Source organism: Eretmochelys imbricata, chromosome 15, assembly GCF_965152235.1.
Source record: "Eretmochelys imbricata isolate rEreImb1 chromosome 15, rEreImb1.hap1, whole genome shotgun sequence".
NCBI classification, from domain to species: Eukaryota; Metazoa; Chordata; order Testudines; family Cheloniidae; genus Eretmochelys; species Eretmochelys imbricata.
In genome coordinates, this window is record NC_135586.1 from 13,293,671 (window position 1) to 13,304,319 (window position 10,649).

The 10,649-nt window shown below is 45.8% G+C and overlaps 1 long non-coding RNA gene across 2 annotated transcripts in view; it reads left to right on the forward strand.

The window, feature by feature from the left end:
* The window catches only part of LOC144275751 (uncharacterized), a 29,652-nt gene extending 19,558 nt beyond the window's left edge, over window positions 1-10,094 (forward strand). For both annotated transcript variants that reach the window (XR_013348096.1, XR_013348097.1), the window contains exon 3: window positions 9,883-10,094. This is a non-coding gene — a long non-coding RNA (uncharacterized LOC144275751). The remainder of the gene's footprint in view (window positions 1-9,882) is intronic.
* Window positions 10,095-10,649: the final 555 nt, after the last annotated feature.

Below are 10,649 nucleotides of genomic sequence, written 5' to 3' on the forward strand. Positions count from 1 at the left end.
CAGTATAGGTACTTTTTTCAGGGAGTTTATGTTGCTAAATTCTTGAATGTTGAGCCCTAAAAGAATTATAATTAATAAGAAAAACAATCAGTGATTAGTGGTGGAGAAACCAATAGAAGCTCAAGCTGAGCTGTCAGTGTAGCCCATTTGGAACCCGTTAATGGGGATTAGTCAAACCAGTGGCAATATTTTGCTATTGCCACTGCCAGACACTTAGAGGCACCTTGTTATAAATAAGTCAATGGGCGTTTTCAAGAGGTGTGTTTTTCAAATTAAAGAAGGAACATAAGCATAAAAAGCCAAAATGTCTAGCCAGGGTCTTTGCAGTTTGACAGTTATGCCAAGCTTTTCAGCACATTGCACAGGGACTCGGTCATTTTACTCCTGTTAATGCTAGCGATAGTGAAACACGCTGAAAAAAGTTACCTGCAAATGGCCATTCTGAAATGGGAAGAGCATTTCCTCCGATCTTGGGGGAGGGAAAGAAGGAGGAGATTTCAATAAAGGCAGATGAATGTTTTTATGACATATTTTCCAAAAGTAAGGAAGAAGGGAAATGAGGGGACAGACTAGTCCTCAGTGGAGCAGATGTGCACACAGTGTTAAACAACTGCCTTCTGCAAGGGATTTTCACATCACACAGGTTAAAAACCCATGTCTAACTTTATAGAACGAATTAATAACAATGAGTTGTGGTAGGCTGAAGTAAGGGAGAAATTTCTACTTTCAATTTGCTTTTCCAGAGGTGGTATTAGGATGGATAAAGAATCATCATGACCGGTCAGGCCAGCCTAGAAAGCAAGGCATATAAGTCTTTGCTCTCCTTTATTAGACCCTTCACCTCTGTTTTTAAAAGCGTCTCAGAAAGAAAAAAGCCGTCAACAGCCGCAAGTGCATGTAAATTCACAAGGGTTGATTACTCAGCAGACTACACAGGGGGTCATTGTTGCACATACAATCACATGTTTGCGGTCCAAGACTGGAATAGATTGGCTTTTGCACAACAATCCTCTCTACAAAAAGTGAAAAGGCAGCATGGTGGCTTATTGCCATAGCAAATATTTAAAAAGTCAGGTCAGCTACTGAGATTGGAGTTTGCTTTCCCAGATCAATAAAGATGACCCTGGCAGACTGGCACTGATGGACAGCATAATCCAGGGTTTCATATTGTCTCAAAGAGTGATCAGCAATAGAATTTCATTAGTTCATAACAAAATGTTAGGACTAGGACAGGTTGTCTGAAGAGTGATGCTATTCTGAAAAATGACTCTATGGATGAATGAAATGAATTATGCTTGAAGGTCCCAATCTTTACTGTATCTCAGTAACCACTGATCAAATTTGCAAAGTTTACAAGAAAAATATAGTGTTTTCTACCTGCCAGCCCAGCACAGTCATAGAAACATAGAATCATAGAATATCAGGGTTGGAAGAGACCTCAGGAGGTCATCTAGTCCAACCCTCTGCTCAAAGCAGGACCAACCCCAACTAAATCATTAATAAACATCAATTTAATCATCAATAAACATAATGTTCACCAATTTATGCCTCAAATTATACCAGTGCAATCCCAATGAAGGCTAGTGTATTACTAAGGAAATCATTTGACCTAAAGCTCTTAATTGCTGAGAATAAAGATGAGAGGAAATAACCCATCTTAACTCTCAGATGCCAGGGTGAGTTTGCTGATAAAATAAATCTTGTTCATTTTAACAGAAGATATGACAAGATATGTTAACCTGCTAAAGTAGAGGTTTTCGAACTGTGGGTCGGGACCCCAAAGTGGGTTGCAATCCCCTTTGAATGGGGTTACCAGGGCTGGCTTAGGCTTTGTCTACACTACCAAGTTTTGTCAACTACACTTACATCAACACCCAAAAGTCGACTTGATAAAAATCGGAAAAGCTTATTCACATTAGCCCCCTCTGGCGGCACATCATCCACATTGGGGGCACCATCATCGACAGTGTGAGCAATACATTGTGGGTATGTGTCCCACAGTGCAGGGTGACACCTTCTGTCGCTAGGTGTTGTGAAAAGGCGGAGCAGATCACGGCGCATCTTGGGATCATGCTAAATGTCCTGTCATGCATTGCTGTGTGTCCTTGCCCTCCATTGGCTTCTGACTTTCTTTCATACCATTTTTTCAATGGCCATTCTTTGCTGTGCACCCCAGCATCTGTAATGAGAAGGGATGGATCCTGCATTTCTCTTCTATGCTCTGTTAAGTGTCATGAGGACAGGGCACCTGGTACTGCAGTTAATTGTGAAATTACTGGCAGAGGAAGACTCACAGGCACCCAGCATTCTGCATGATATGGATAGCAGCAACGTTACATTGCTTTTGACATTCACAGAGCAGCTGCATAGGGTGACCATCACTTTTGGGCTAGGGAAACCAGCACTGAATGGTGGGATTGCATTGTCATGCAGGTGTGGGATGATGAGAAGTGGCTACTGAACTTTCGGATGCGTAAAGCCACCTTCCTGGAACTGTATGCTGAGCTGGCCCCGCAGTGCAAGGACACCAGAATGAGAGCTGCCTTCTCAGTAGAGAACCTTGTGGCAATCACTGTCTGGAAGCTGGCGACTCCAGACTGCTACCGGTCAGTCGCAAATCAATTTGGAGTGGGGAAGTCAACAATTGGGGCTGCATTAATGCAAGTGTGCAGGGCAATAAATCGCATCCTGCTACGAAGGACTGTGACTCTGGGAAATATGCATGAAATAGTGGACGGCTGTGCAGAGATGGGTTTCCCTAACTCTGTAGGGGCGACAGATGGCACACATTCCAGGTTTAGCACCAGACCACCTCACAACAAGGTACATCAATAGGAAGGGGCACTTCTCCACGGTGTTGCAGGCACTTGTAGATCACCGTGGGAGTTTCACAGACATGAACGCAGGGTGGTCTGGAAAGGTGCATGACGCACGCATCTTCAGGAACACCAGCCATACAGAAATCTGCAACCGAGGACTTTCTTTCCAGAACACAAGATTACAGTGAGGGATGTGGAAATGCCCATAGTGATCCTGGGAGACCCGGTTTACCCCTTACAGCTCTGGCTCATGAAACCTTACACAGGACACCTGGACAGCAGTACGGAGTGTTTCAAAAACAGGCTGAGTAGGTGCCAGATGACAGTTGAATGTGCTTTGGCAGATTAAAAGCACGCTGATGTTGCCTTTATGGCAGGTCAGACCTTAATGAGGAGAATATTCCCATGATCATAGCTGTGTGCTACACTTTGCATAATCTCTGTGAAGGATGAAATGTTTGCTCAGGGGTGGAGTGCTGAGGCAGGATGCTTGGCTGCTGAGTTTGAGCGGCCAGATACCAGGGCTGTCAGAGGAGCCCAGAGGGCAGCAACTGAAATCAGGGAGGCTTTGAGGAAGCACTTTGACAATGAGCAGCAGTAATGTATATCTTTCTTAGAGCTGCTTCCATGGTGCATTCCATTTTTTTCCCGTAGGGGGCTATGTTGACATTTGGGGCCACATATCCCAGTAAGAAAATGATTAAAATGCCTGTACATGTACTCATAGTGATTGCAATGTGAATTTGTAGAAAACAAAATAAAGATGATTTACCATTATAAAACTTTGCCTTTATTGATCAAGTAAAAGCACAGTGACACTCACCAAAACACAGATGCTTGCTGGGAAAGGAGGGACTGGGAAAGGGCAGACCTCACAACTGTGTGTAGGTCCAGTTATCATTGTGAAAGTTATGTGAGGGGGTGGAGTGAAGAGGAAACTGAGGAGTCCCAGAAAGTGGAAAGGAATGTGTGGGCGGAGTGGAGGGGGGCTGGTAAAGAATTGTGCATGTGCTGCAGTGGAGATTGAGCCTGGACCTGCTCACTCTGCAGCATTATTAAAGACGTGAGCATTTCTGCTTGCTCCTCCATTACTTTTATCATCCACTCTGTTGCGTCCCTAGCAAATGCTTGATTCTCTTTTCTATCCTGCTTTTCGGCTTCCCAGCACTCCTTTTGTTCCCTTTTCTCTGTAGTGGAGGACTGCAGTACCTCCCGGAACATGTCTTCTTTGCTGTGTTTTGGCCTCTTTCTTATCTGGCAGAGATGGTTGGCAAGGGTGTGTGTAGTGTTCCTGAAGGCCACATCTGGTGAAGCACAGGGGACAATGCACAGAAGCAGGATTGTTAAATTCATGCACAGCATTGAAACATTTCACTTATATGCACCTTTTGCTACATACCAATCACTTTCTCACTGACCCTTGCCAGGCACACATCTCTGCAAGCACACAAAACATGCTGAGTGTTGACCAGAGGGGGCTGCACCTGGACAGAAGGACATAGTCTTTGTGGGGGTTGTGGTACAGCTTTACAGGGAACTAATTCTAAAATTATCCCAAACTTTTCCATAGGCAGGGATCATTCTAGCAGACATGTCACTGCTGAGGGTAAGCAGGGAAACCAGGGTACATGTACTGCATGCTTGCAGCTTCCGTCCTGCTCTATATGCAGCTCACCTATGTGCTACTTTGGTCCCTGCACAAGTGATTGCTGAATGGCGTGGGACAGTGTCCTACAATGGGGGAAGGAACAAAGCTGCACTGCCACACAACCTGTGGCAGAGGATTACTGAGTACCCACAGGAAACTTTCCTGGAGATCTCTCTGGAGGATTCCTGTGATAGCTCGGCGTGCATCAACACCCTGTTCCACCGTACCGATCAGCTACACAGGGAAATATCCAGCTCACAGAAATACAGCCAACCTCCCACATTTCTATGCCCTGAACCTACCTCTGCACTACACAAGCCACAGCTACTTACCAGGCGTCTCATCTCCTGCTTCTTGCTCGCTGGAGAGCAACTGCTGAGACTGGCTAGGCACCTCAGGAGGGGAGAAAAGTTCCTGGCTGCCTGCCCCACCGGGCGACCCCACCGGGAGCTGCACATTCTCGTCTAACTCCACCTCTTCATTAATAACTTCATCCCCCGGATTAGGTCCTCTTTCCACTGCCTCTGTTCCCTCTGAAGTATCCCCGGGGGCTGTTGGTGATGGAAGTGGGGTCGCCACCGAGGATACCTTCCAGCTCCTTAGAGAAATGGCAGGTCTTAGGTGCAGCACTGGAGCAGCAGTTTGCCTCCCTCGCTTTATGGTACACCTGCCTCAGCTCCTTTATCTTTACTCTGCGCTGCAGCGTGTCCCGCTCAGCTTTTTTGCACAAGCCTCAAGAAATGTGCCTATAGGTATCCCCATTCCATGGGTCAAGTGCAGCTGGGACTGCACAGCCTCCTCTCCCCATATACTGATCAGATCCAACAGCTCCATGGTGGTCCAGATGGGAGAGTGTTTGGTGCGATAGTCAGCCATGGTCACCTGGGAAGACGCGATGAGACCTCCCCAGGCCGAACCAGCAAGCAGGAAATGGAATTTAAAATTCTTGGGGCTTGCAAGGGGGAGGGGCGGATGGTTGTTTACCTGGCTGCAGGCCAGCTGAGTTCAAACTGCTGACAAGAATGGTCAGGATGGGCATTGTGGGACACTTCCTGGAGGCTAAATAAAGCGATTAAAACAGGTGTGGTGTCTACAGTGGCTCTTTCCTTTATTATCAACAAAGGGAAAAGAAAAAAGTCTCTCATGGGGTGGAAGTATTTTGTCGCCAAAATGGGGCATTTTTCCTGACAAAACTCACATCGCAGTGCGTACATACTCACTGCTTTGTCGCCAAAAGGCAGTTTTTTAATGTACAATCACATTTTTAATTATATATTTTCCCCTTTACACTCAAAAGAGTGAGTGGCAGATTGTCAGTGCCTCAGGTCACAACCCATGCTTCCAAATAGTTTATAATAGGTTATTACTTTCTAATAAACAAATGAAGCCAACGAATAACTCTTCGACACCTCCTACTATAAAGAACTCAAAGAAGACCCCACACCACAACTTACCCTGGAATTTAAGGATATCATCAAATCTTTCCCCAAACAACTCCAAGAGAAACTCTACAAAACTCATCTCCCAAGAACCCACCCCAGGGACCTTCTACATGCTTCCCAAGACACACAAACAAGGGAACCCAGGCAGACCCATTATATCTGGCCATGGCACTCTCACTGAAGGAATATTGGGAAACAGTCCTCAAATCACTCACCACACAAAGGGCCAGCTTCCTCCAGGACACAACCTACTTCCTCCACAAACTCCGCAACATTAACTACCGCCCTCAGAACGCTATCCTTGCCACCATGGATGTTACATCACTGTACACCAACATTCTTCACAATGATGGCATAGCTGCCCACTTCAAATATTTACAAGATAATGGACAATCCTCGGATATCCACCCTCAACACATCGCTGAACTCATCCATTTCATCCTCGCCCATAACAATTTTATATTAACATAACTAACATTTTGTCCAAACCATCAGAACAACCATGGGTACTAAGACAGCTTCCCAATATGCCAACCTCTTTATGGGCCACCTTGAAGAAGAATTTCTGGACAAATGAACCATGAAAACAATGATATATCTGAGATACATCAATGATATTTTCATCCTCTGGACAGATGACACACGCTCCCTCATAGATTTCCACTACAACTTCAACAACCACCACACATCCATTAAACTCTCTCTGGAACACTCCCACACTAGTATCAACTTCCTGGACACCATGATCAGCTTCAACAATGAAACCCTACAGATAACTATAAACGAGAAAGCCCTGGATCACCACACCTACCTTCACTGAGCCACTAACCACCCCAAACACACCAAGAAATCTGTTATCTACAGCCAGGCACTCAAATACCACAGAATATGCTACAAGGAGAAAGTCTGAGATATACACCTTAACACACTCAAAACTGCCTTCACCAAACAAGGGTGCTCCACCAGAGAAATAGATTCCATCATGGAACAGGCCACCCAAATACTCTGCGAGAAACTGCTTCAATACAGAAATAAAACCTTCTCTGACCGCAAATGCCTAGTTGTCACCTACCATCCCATACAGGGTATCATCAAACAGCTACAACCCATACTCAGTGGGGACCCTATCCTGAAAGAAATCTTTCCTGAACCCCTCTTCTGGCCTTCAAACAACCTTCCCAACCTCTCCAAGCTCCTCATCAGAAGTAAGCTCCCCACAGACCAGGACACACCAACTCAAAGTGGCACCAGACCCCGCCAGAGCAACACATATAAAATCTGCAGAAATTATCTCCACTACTACTATGATCAAACACCCTCAAACAACACACGTTTCAAAATCCATGGGTCCGATACATGCCTATCACAACATGTGGTATACCACATTCCGTGCACTGAAGGCCACAAAAACAATTATGTGGTTGAAACCGGACAAACATTATGTTTTCGAATAAACTCACATAGGAAAATGATAAAAGCTGTGGGTGAACACTTTTCACAATTCGATCACTCTATATCTGACCTGTCAGCCCTCATCCTCAAAGGGAACCTGCACAGCACTTTCCTGTAAGAATAAGACCTTTGTCTGCAGCCGTATTGTAAGGCCTAAAGCCTAAGGCCTTTGTCTGCAGCCAGATTAAAAGGGCAGCCAAGCAGCAGCCATTAGCTGAGAACCAGGCAGTCACATCCTCACATTCCATCTAAATTACATTAAAACAATGTAATATCAGGCTGCTAAGAAGGAGATCCCGTCCGAATGGCCCCCCACTATCATCAGATAAAGAAACAGATCTTAAGATGGTTAATGAAAAGTTAGTGTGATGGCATTCTGTCTGACAAGAAACTACTTATCAATAGTTGGGGTTGTGAAATCCTTATTTCATTATTGTTCTATCATTATGGTCCCCATTTCCCTATGGTTTGTGTGTATGATCTCTGTCTGGTTCTTTAATTGTTTCTGTGTGTTGTATAATTAATTTTGCTAGGTGTAAATTAATTAAGGTGGTGGGATAGGATTGGTTAGAAAATTTTATTACACTATGTTGAGATTGGTTAGTAAAATTTTAGTATAATGATTGGTTAAGATATAGCTAAAAAGGACTCAAATTTCACTATGTAAACTGGGGTTCAAATGGAAGTTCTTTGGGAACCAACTCCAGGGCACAGCCCCAAAGATCAGAGCGGCCAGACCTCAACACTCTGCCAATGACACCGTGCAGAAACTGGAGTCCCTGAGATGGGACCTGATCCTGACTGGCCAGCAGGGAAACGTTCATCTGTCTTATTGGGAGTGGTGAGCACTGTATGTGTAGCATATACAATCTGTTTTTGGTGATTGTTAATAAATAGAGGTTATGTGTAAGGCTCTTTCACTGGTAAAAGGTCCTGAAAACCTGCAGAAGTAGTATACACCCAGAGCCCTATGTACTGGGAAAGGGTGTGGGCAGAGGTGAAAGTAAGCTGGTACGCCCTGGTACGGCGTACCAGTAAGAGCTGGTGCGCCGTACCAGGACCGGCTTTCCCAGATGGCAATTTAAAGCCCTGGGGTAGTGGTGGCGGGGATTTAAAGGGCCCCCGAGCTCCAGCCCCTGCTACAGCCCCAGCCTTTTAAATCCCCGCCACCACTACCCCAGGGCTCGGGCAGCAGGGCTCAGGTGGGGATTTAAAGGGCCCCGGAGCTCCAACCGCCGCTACCCCCCGGGGCTCTTTAAATCCCCACCTGAGCCCTGCTGCCGAAGCCCTAGGGTAGCAGTGGCGGGGCTCCGGAGGGGATTTAAAGGGCCGGGGCGGTAGGGGCTGCTGGAGCCCCAAGTCCTTTAAATCTCCGCCTGAGCCCTGCTGCCCGAGCCCTTGGGTAGCGGTGGCGGTGGGGCTCTGGCGGGGATTTAAAGGGTCCCAGAGCTCCAGCCGCCACTACCGCCCCGGGCCTTTAAATCCCCGCCTGAGCCCTGCTGCCTGAACCCTGGGGTAGGGGTGGGGGGGCTCTGGCGAGGATTTAAACGGCCCTGGAGCTCCAGCCGCTGCTACCGCCCCAGGGCCCTTTAAATTCCCACTGGAGCCCTGCTGCCGAAGCCCTGGGGTAGCGGCAGCAGGGCTCCGGAGTGGATTTAAAGGGCTGGGGTGGTAGCGGCGGCTGAAGCCCCGGGGCTCTTTACATCCCCGACAGAGCCTGGCCGCCGCTACCCCAGGGCTCGGGCAGCAGGGCTCAGGCTGGGATTTATAGGGCTCGGGGATCTGGCAGCCGCTACCAAAGCGGAGCCCCAGGCCCTTTAAAGCTCTGCCAGAGCCCAGAGCCCCGGGGTAGTGGTGGCAGCTGGGAGCCCCCAGGGCTCCTCAGTGATTTAAAGGGCCCAGAGCTCAACTGCGGTAGCAGCAGCTGGAACCCTGGGCCCTTTAAATCACCCCCGAGCCCCAGGGTTCCCAGCCGCATCTGCAGCTGGTAGCTCGGGGGTGATTTAAAGGGCCCTACGAATTGAGAAAAGGTGGGGTGCCCTAATGTGTGTAGGTAGCATGGTGGGTGAACACTTTTCACAATTCCATCACTCTATATCTGACCTATCAGTCCTCATCCTCAAAGGAAACCTGCACAGCACTTTCAACAGATGAGCCTAGGAACTTAAATTCGTAACTTTACTAGACACTAAAAGTCATGGTCTTAATAAAGATACTGGATTTATGGCTTATTACAACTATCTGTAACCCACGAATGCCAGTTTTTGTCCTATGACTACAGGGGTGTTAACAGGCCACATCACTTTGAATGGTCTCTTGGAAATGTGCTAACTACTTAAGCTAAACTATCTGTTCCACCTTGTATTTAGCTGTGACACTCTGAGTACCTTTCCCAGACTTGAGGAAGAGTTCTGTGTAGCTTGAAAGCTTGTCTCTCTCACCAACAGAAGTTGGTTCAATAAAAGATATTATTCACCAACCTTGTCTCTCTAATAAACTAAAGACAATTTCTTTTCCTTAGGAGCAGACCATTAACAAGTGTATGGTTGTGTATGTACACAGCAAAAAGACAAAGCATAGAAGAAACACATGGTCTCATCTGGTAAATTCATCCGCAAAGCCCTCATCCTCAGAGAACCAATGATGACTCTTACTCTCTGAATGGAAGAGTTGTGCAAAGGTCTCTCAAAATCTTAGCTCTCATAAATGCATGCTGTCTCTCTTGAATCTGAAAGAAATAAATGTCACACCTTTTTAAGTTTCACTCATAGCTGTACTTTATAATTTTATAGGAAAAATATAAATAAAAACATTTTCTTGCCACAAAACCTAATTTTAGCTTGTTGATAAAATTTAGATTCAGGTTGAAATTTATCATATACATTCTCAGTTTGGGAAGGAATTAAACACCACATTACTCCATACACACACAATTTATGGGTTAAATTTATAAAAATGCTTTCAGGGTCTTTTAGAACTTAAAACCTAGTGCAGTAGCGCCATTAGAACCATAATGACATTGTAGAAAACTTCAGCAACAACCATCTAAATAGCTGAGATAGTAAATACTTGAAAGGAAAGAGGGTGTAAAATATTGAAGTTTTTAGTCATGATATTTTCATTGACAATGGGGAGAGAGTTTTGCCTGAGCAAGGACTTCAGGAGAAGGTTCAAGGACAACAGGAAATCATGAATATAAGCATACAGAAATACAGATTCCACCCATTTAGGATTCTTTCACAATTGGGTGTTTTCAGCAGAATCCAAAGTCTTTGTATAGTTTTCTCA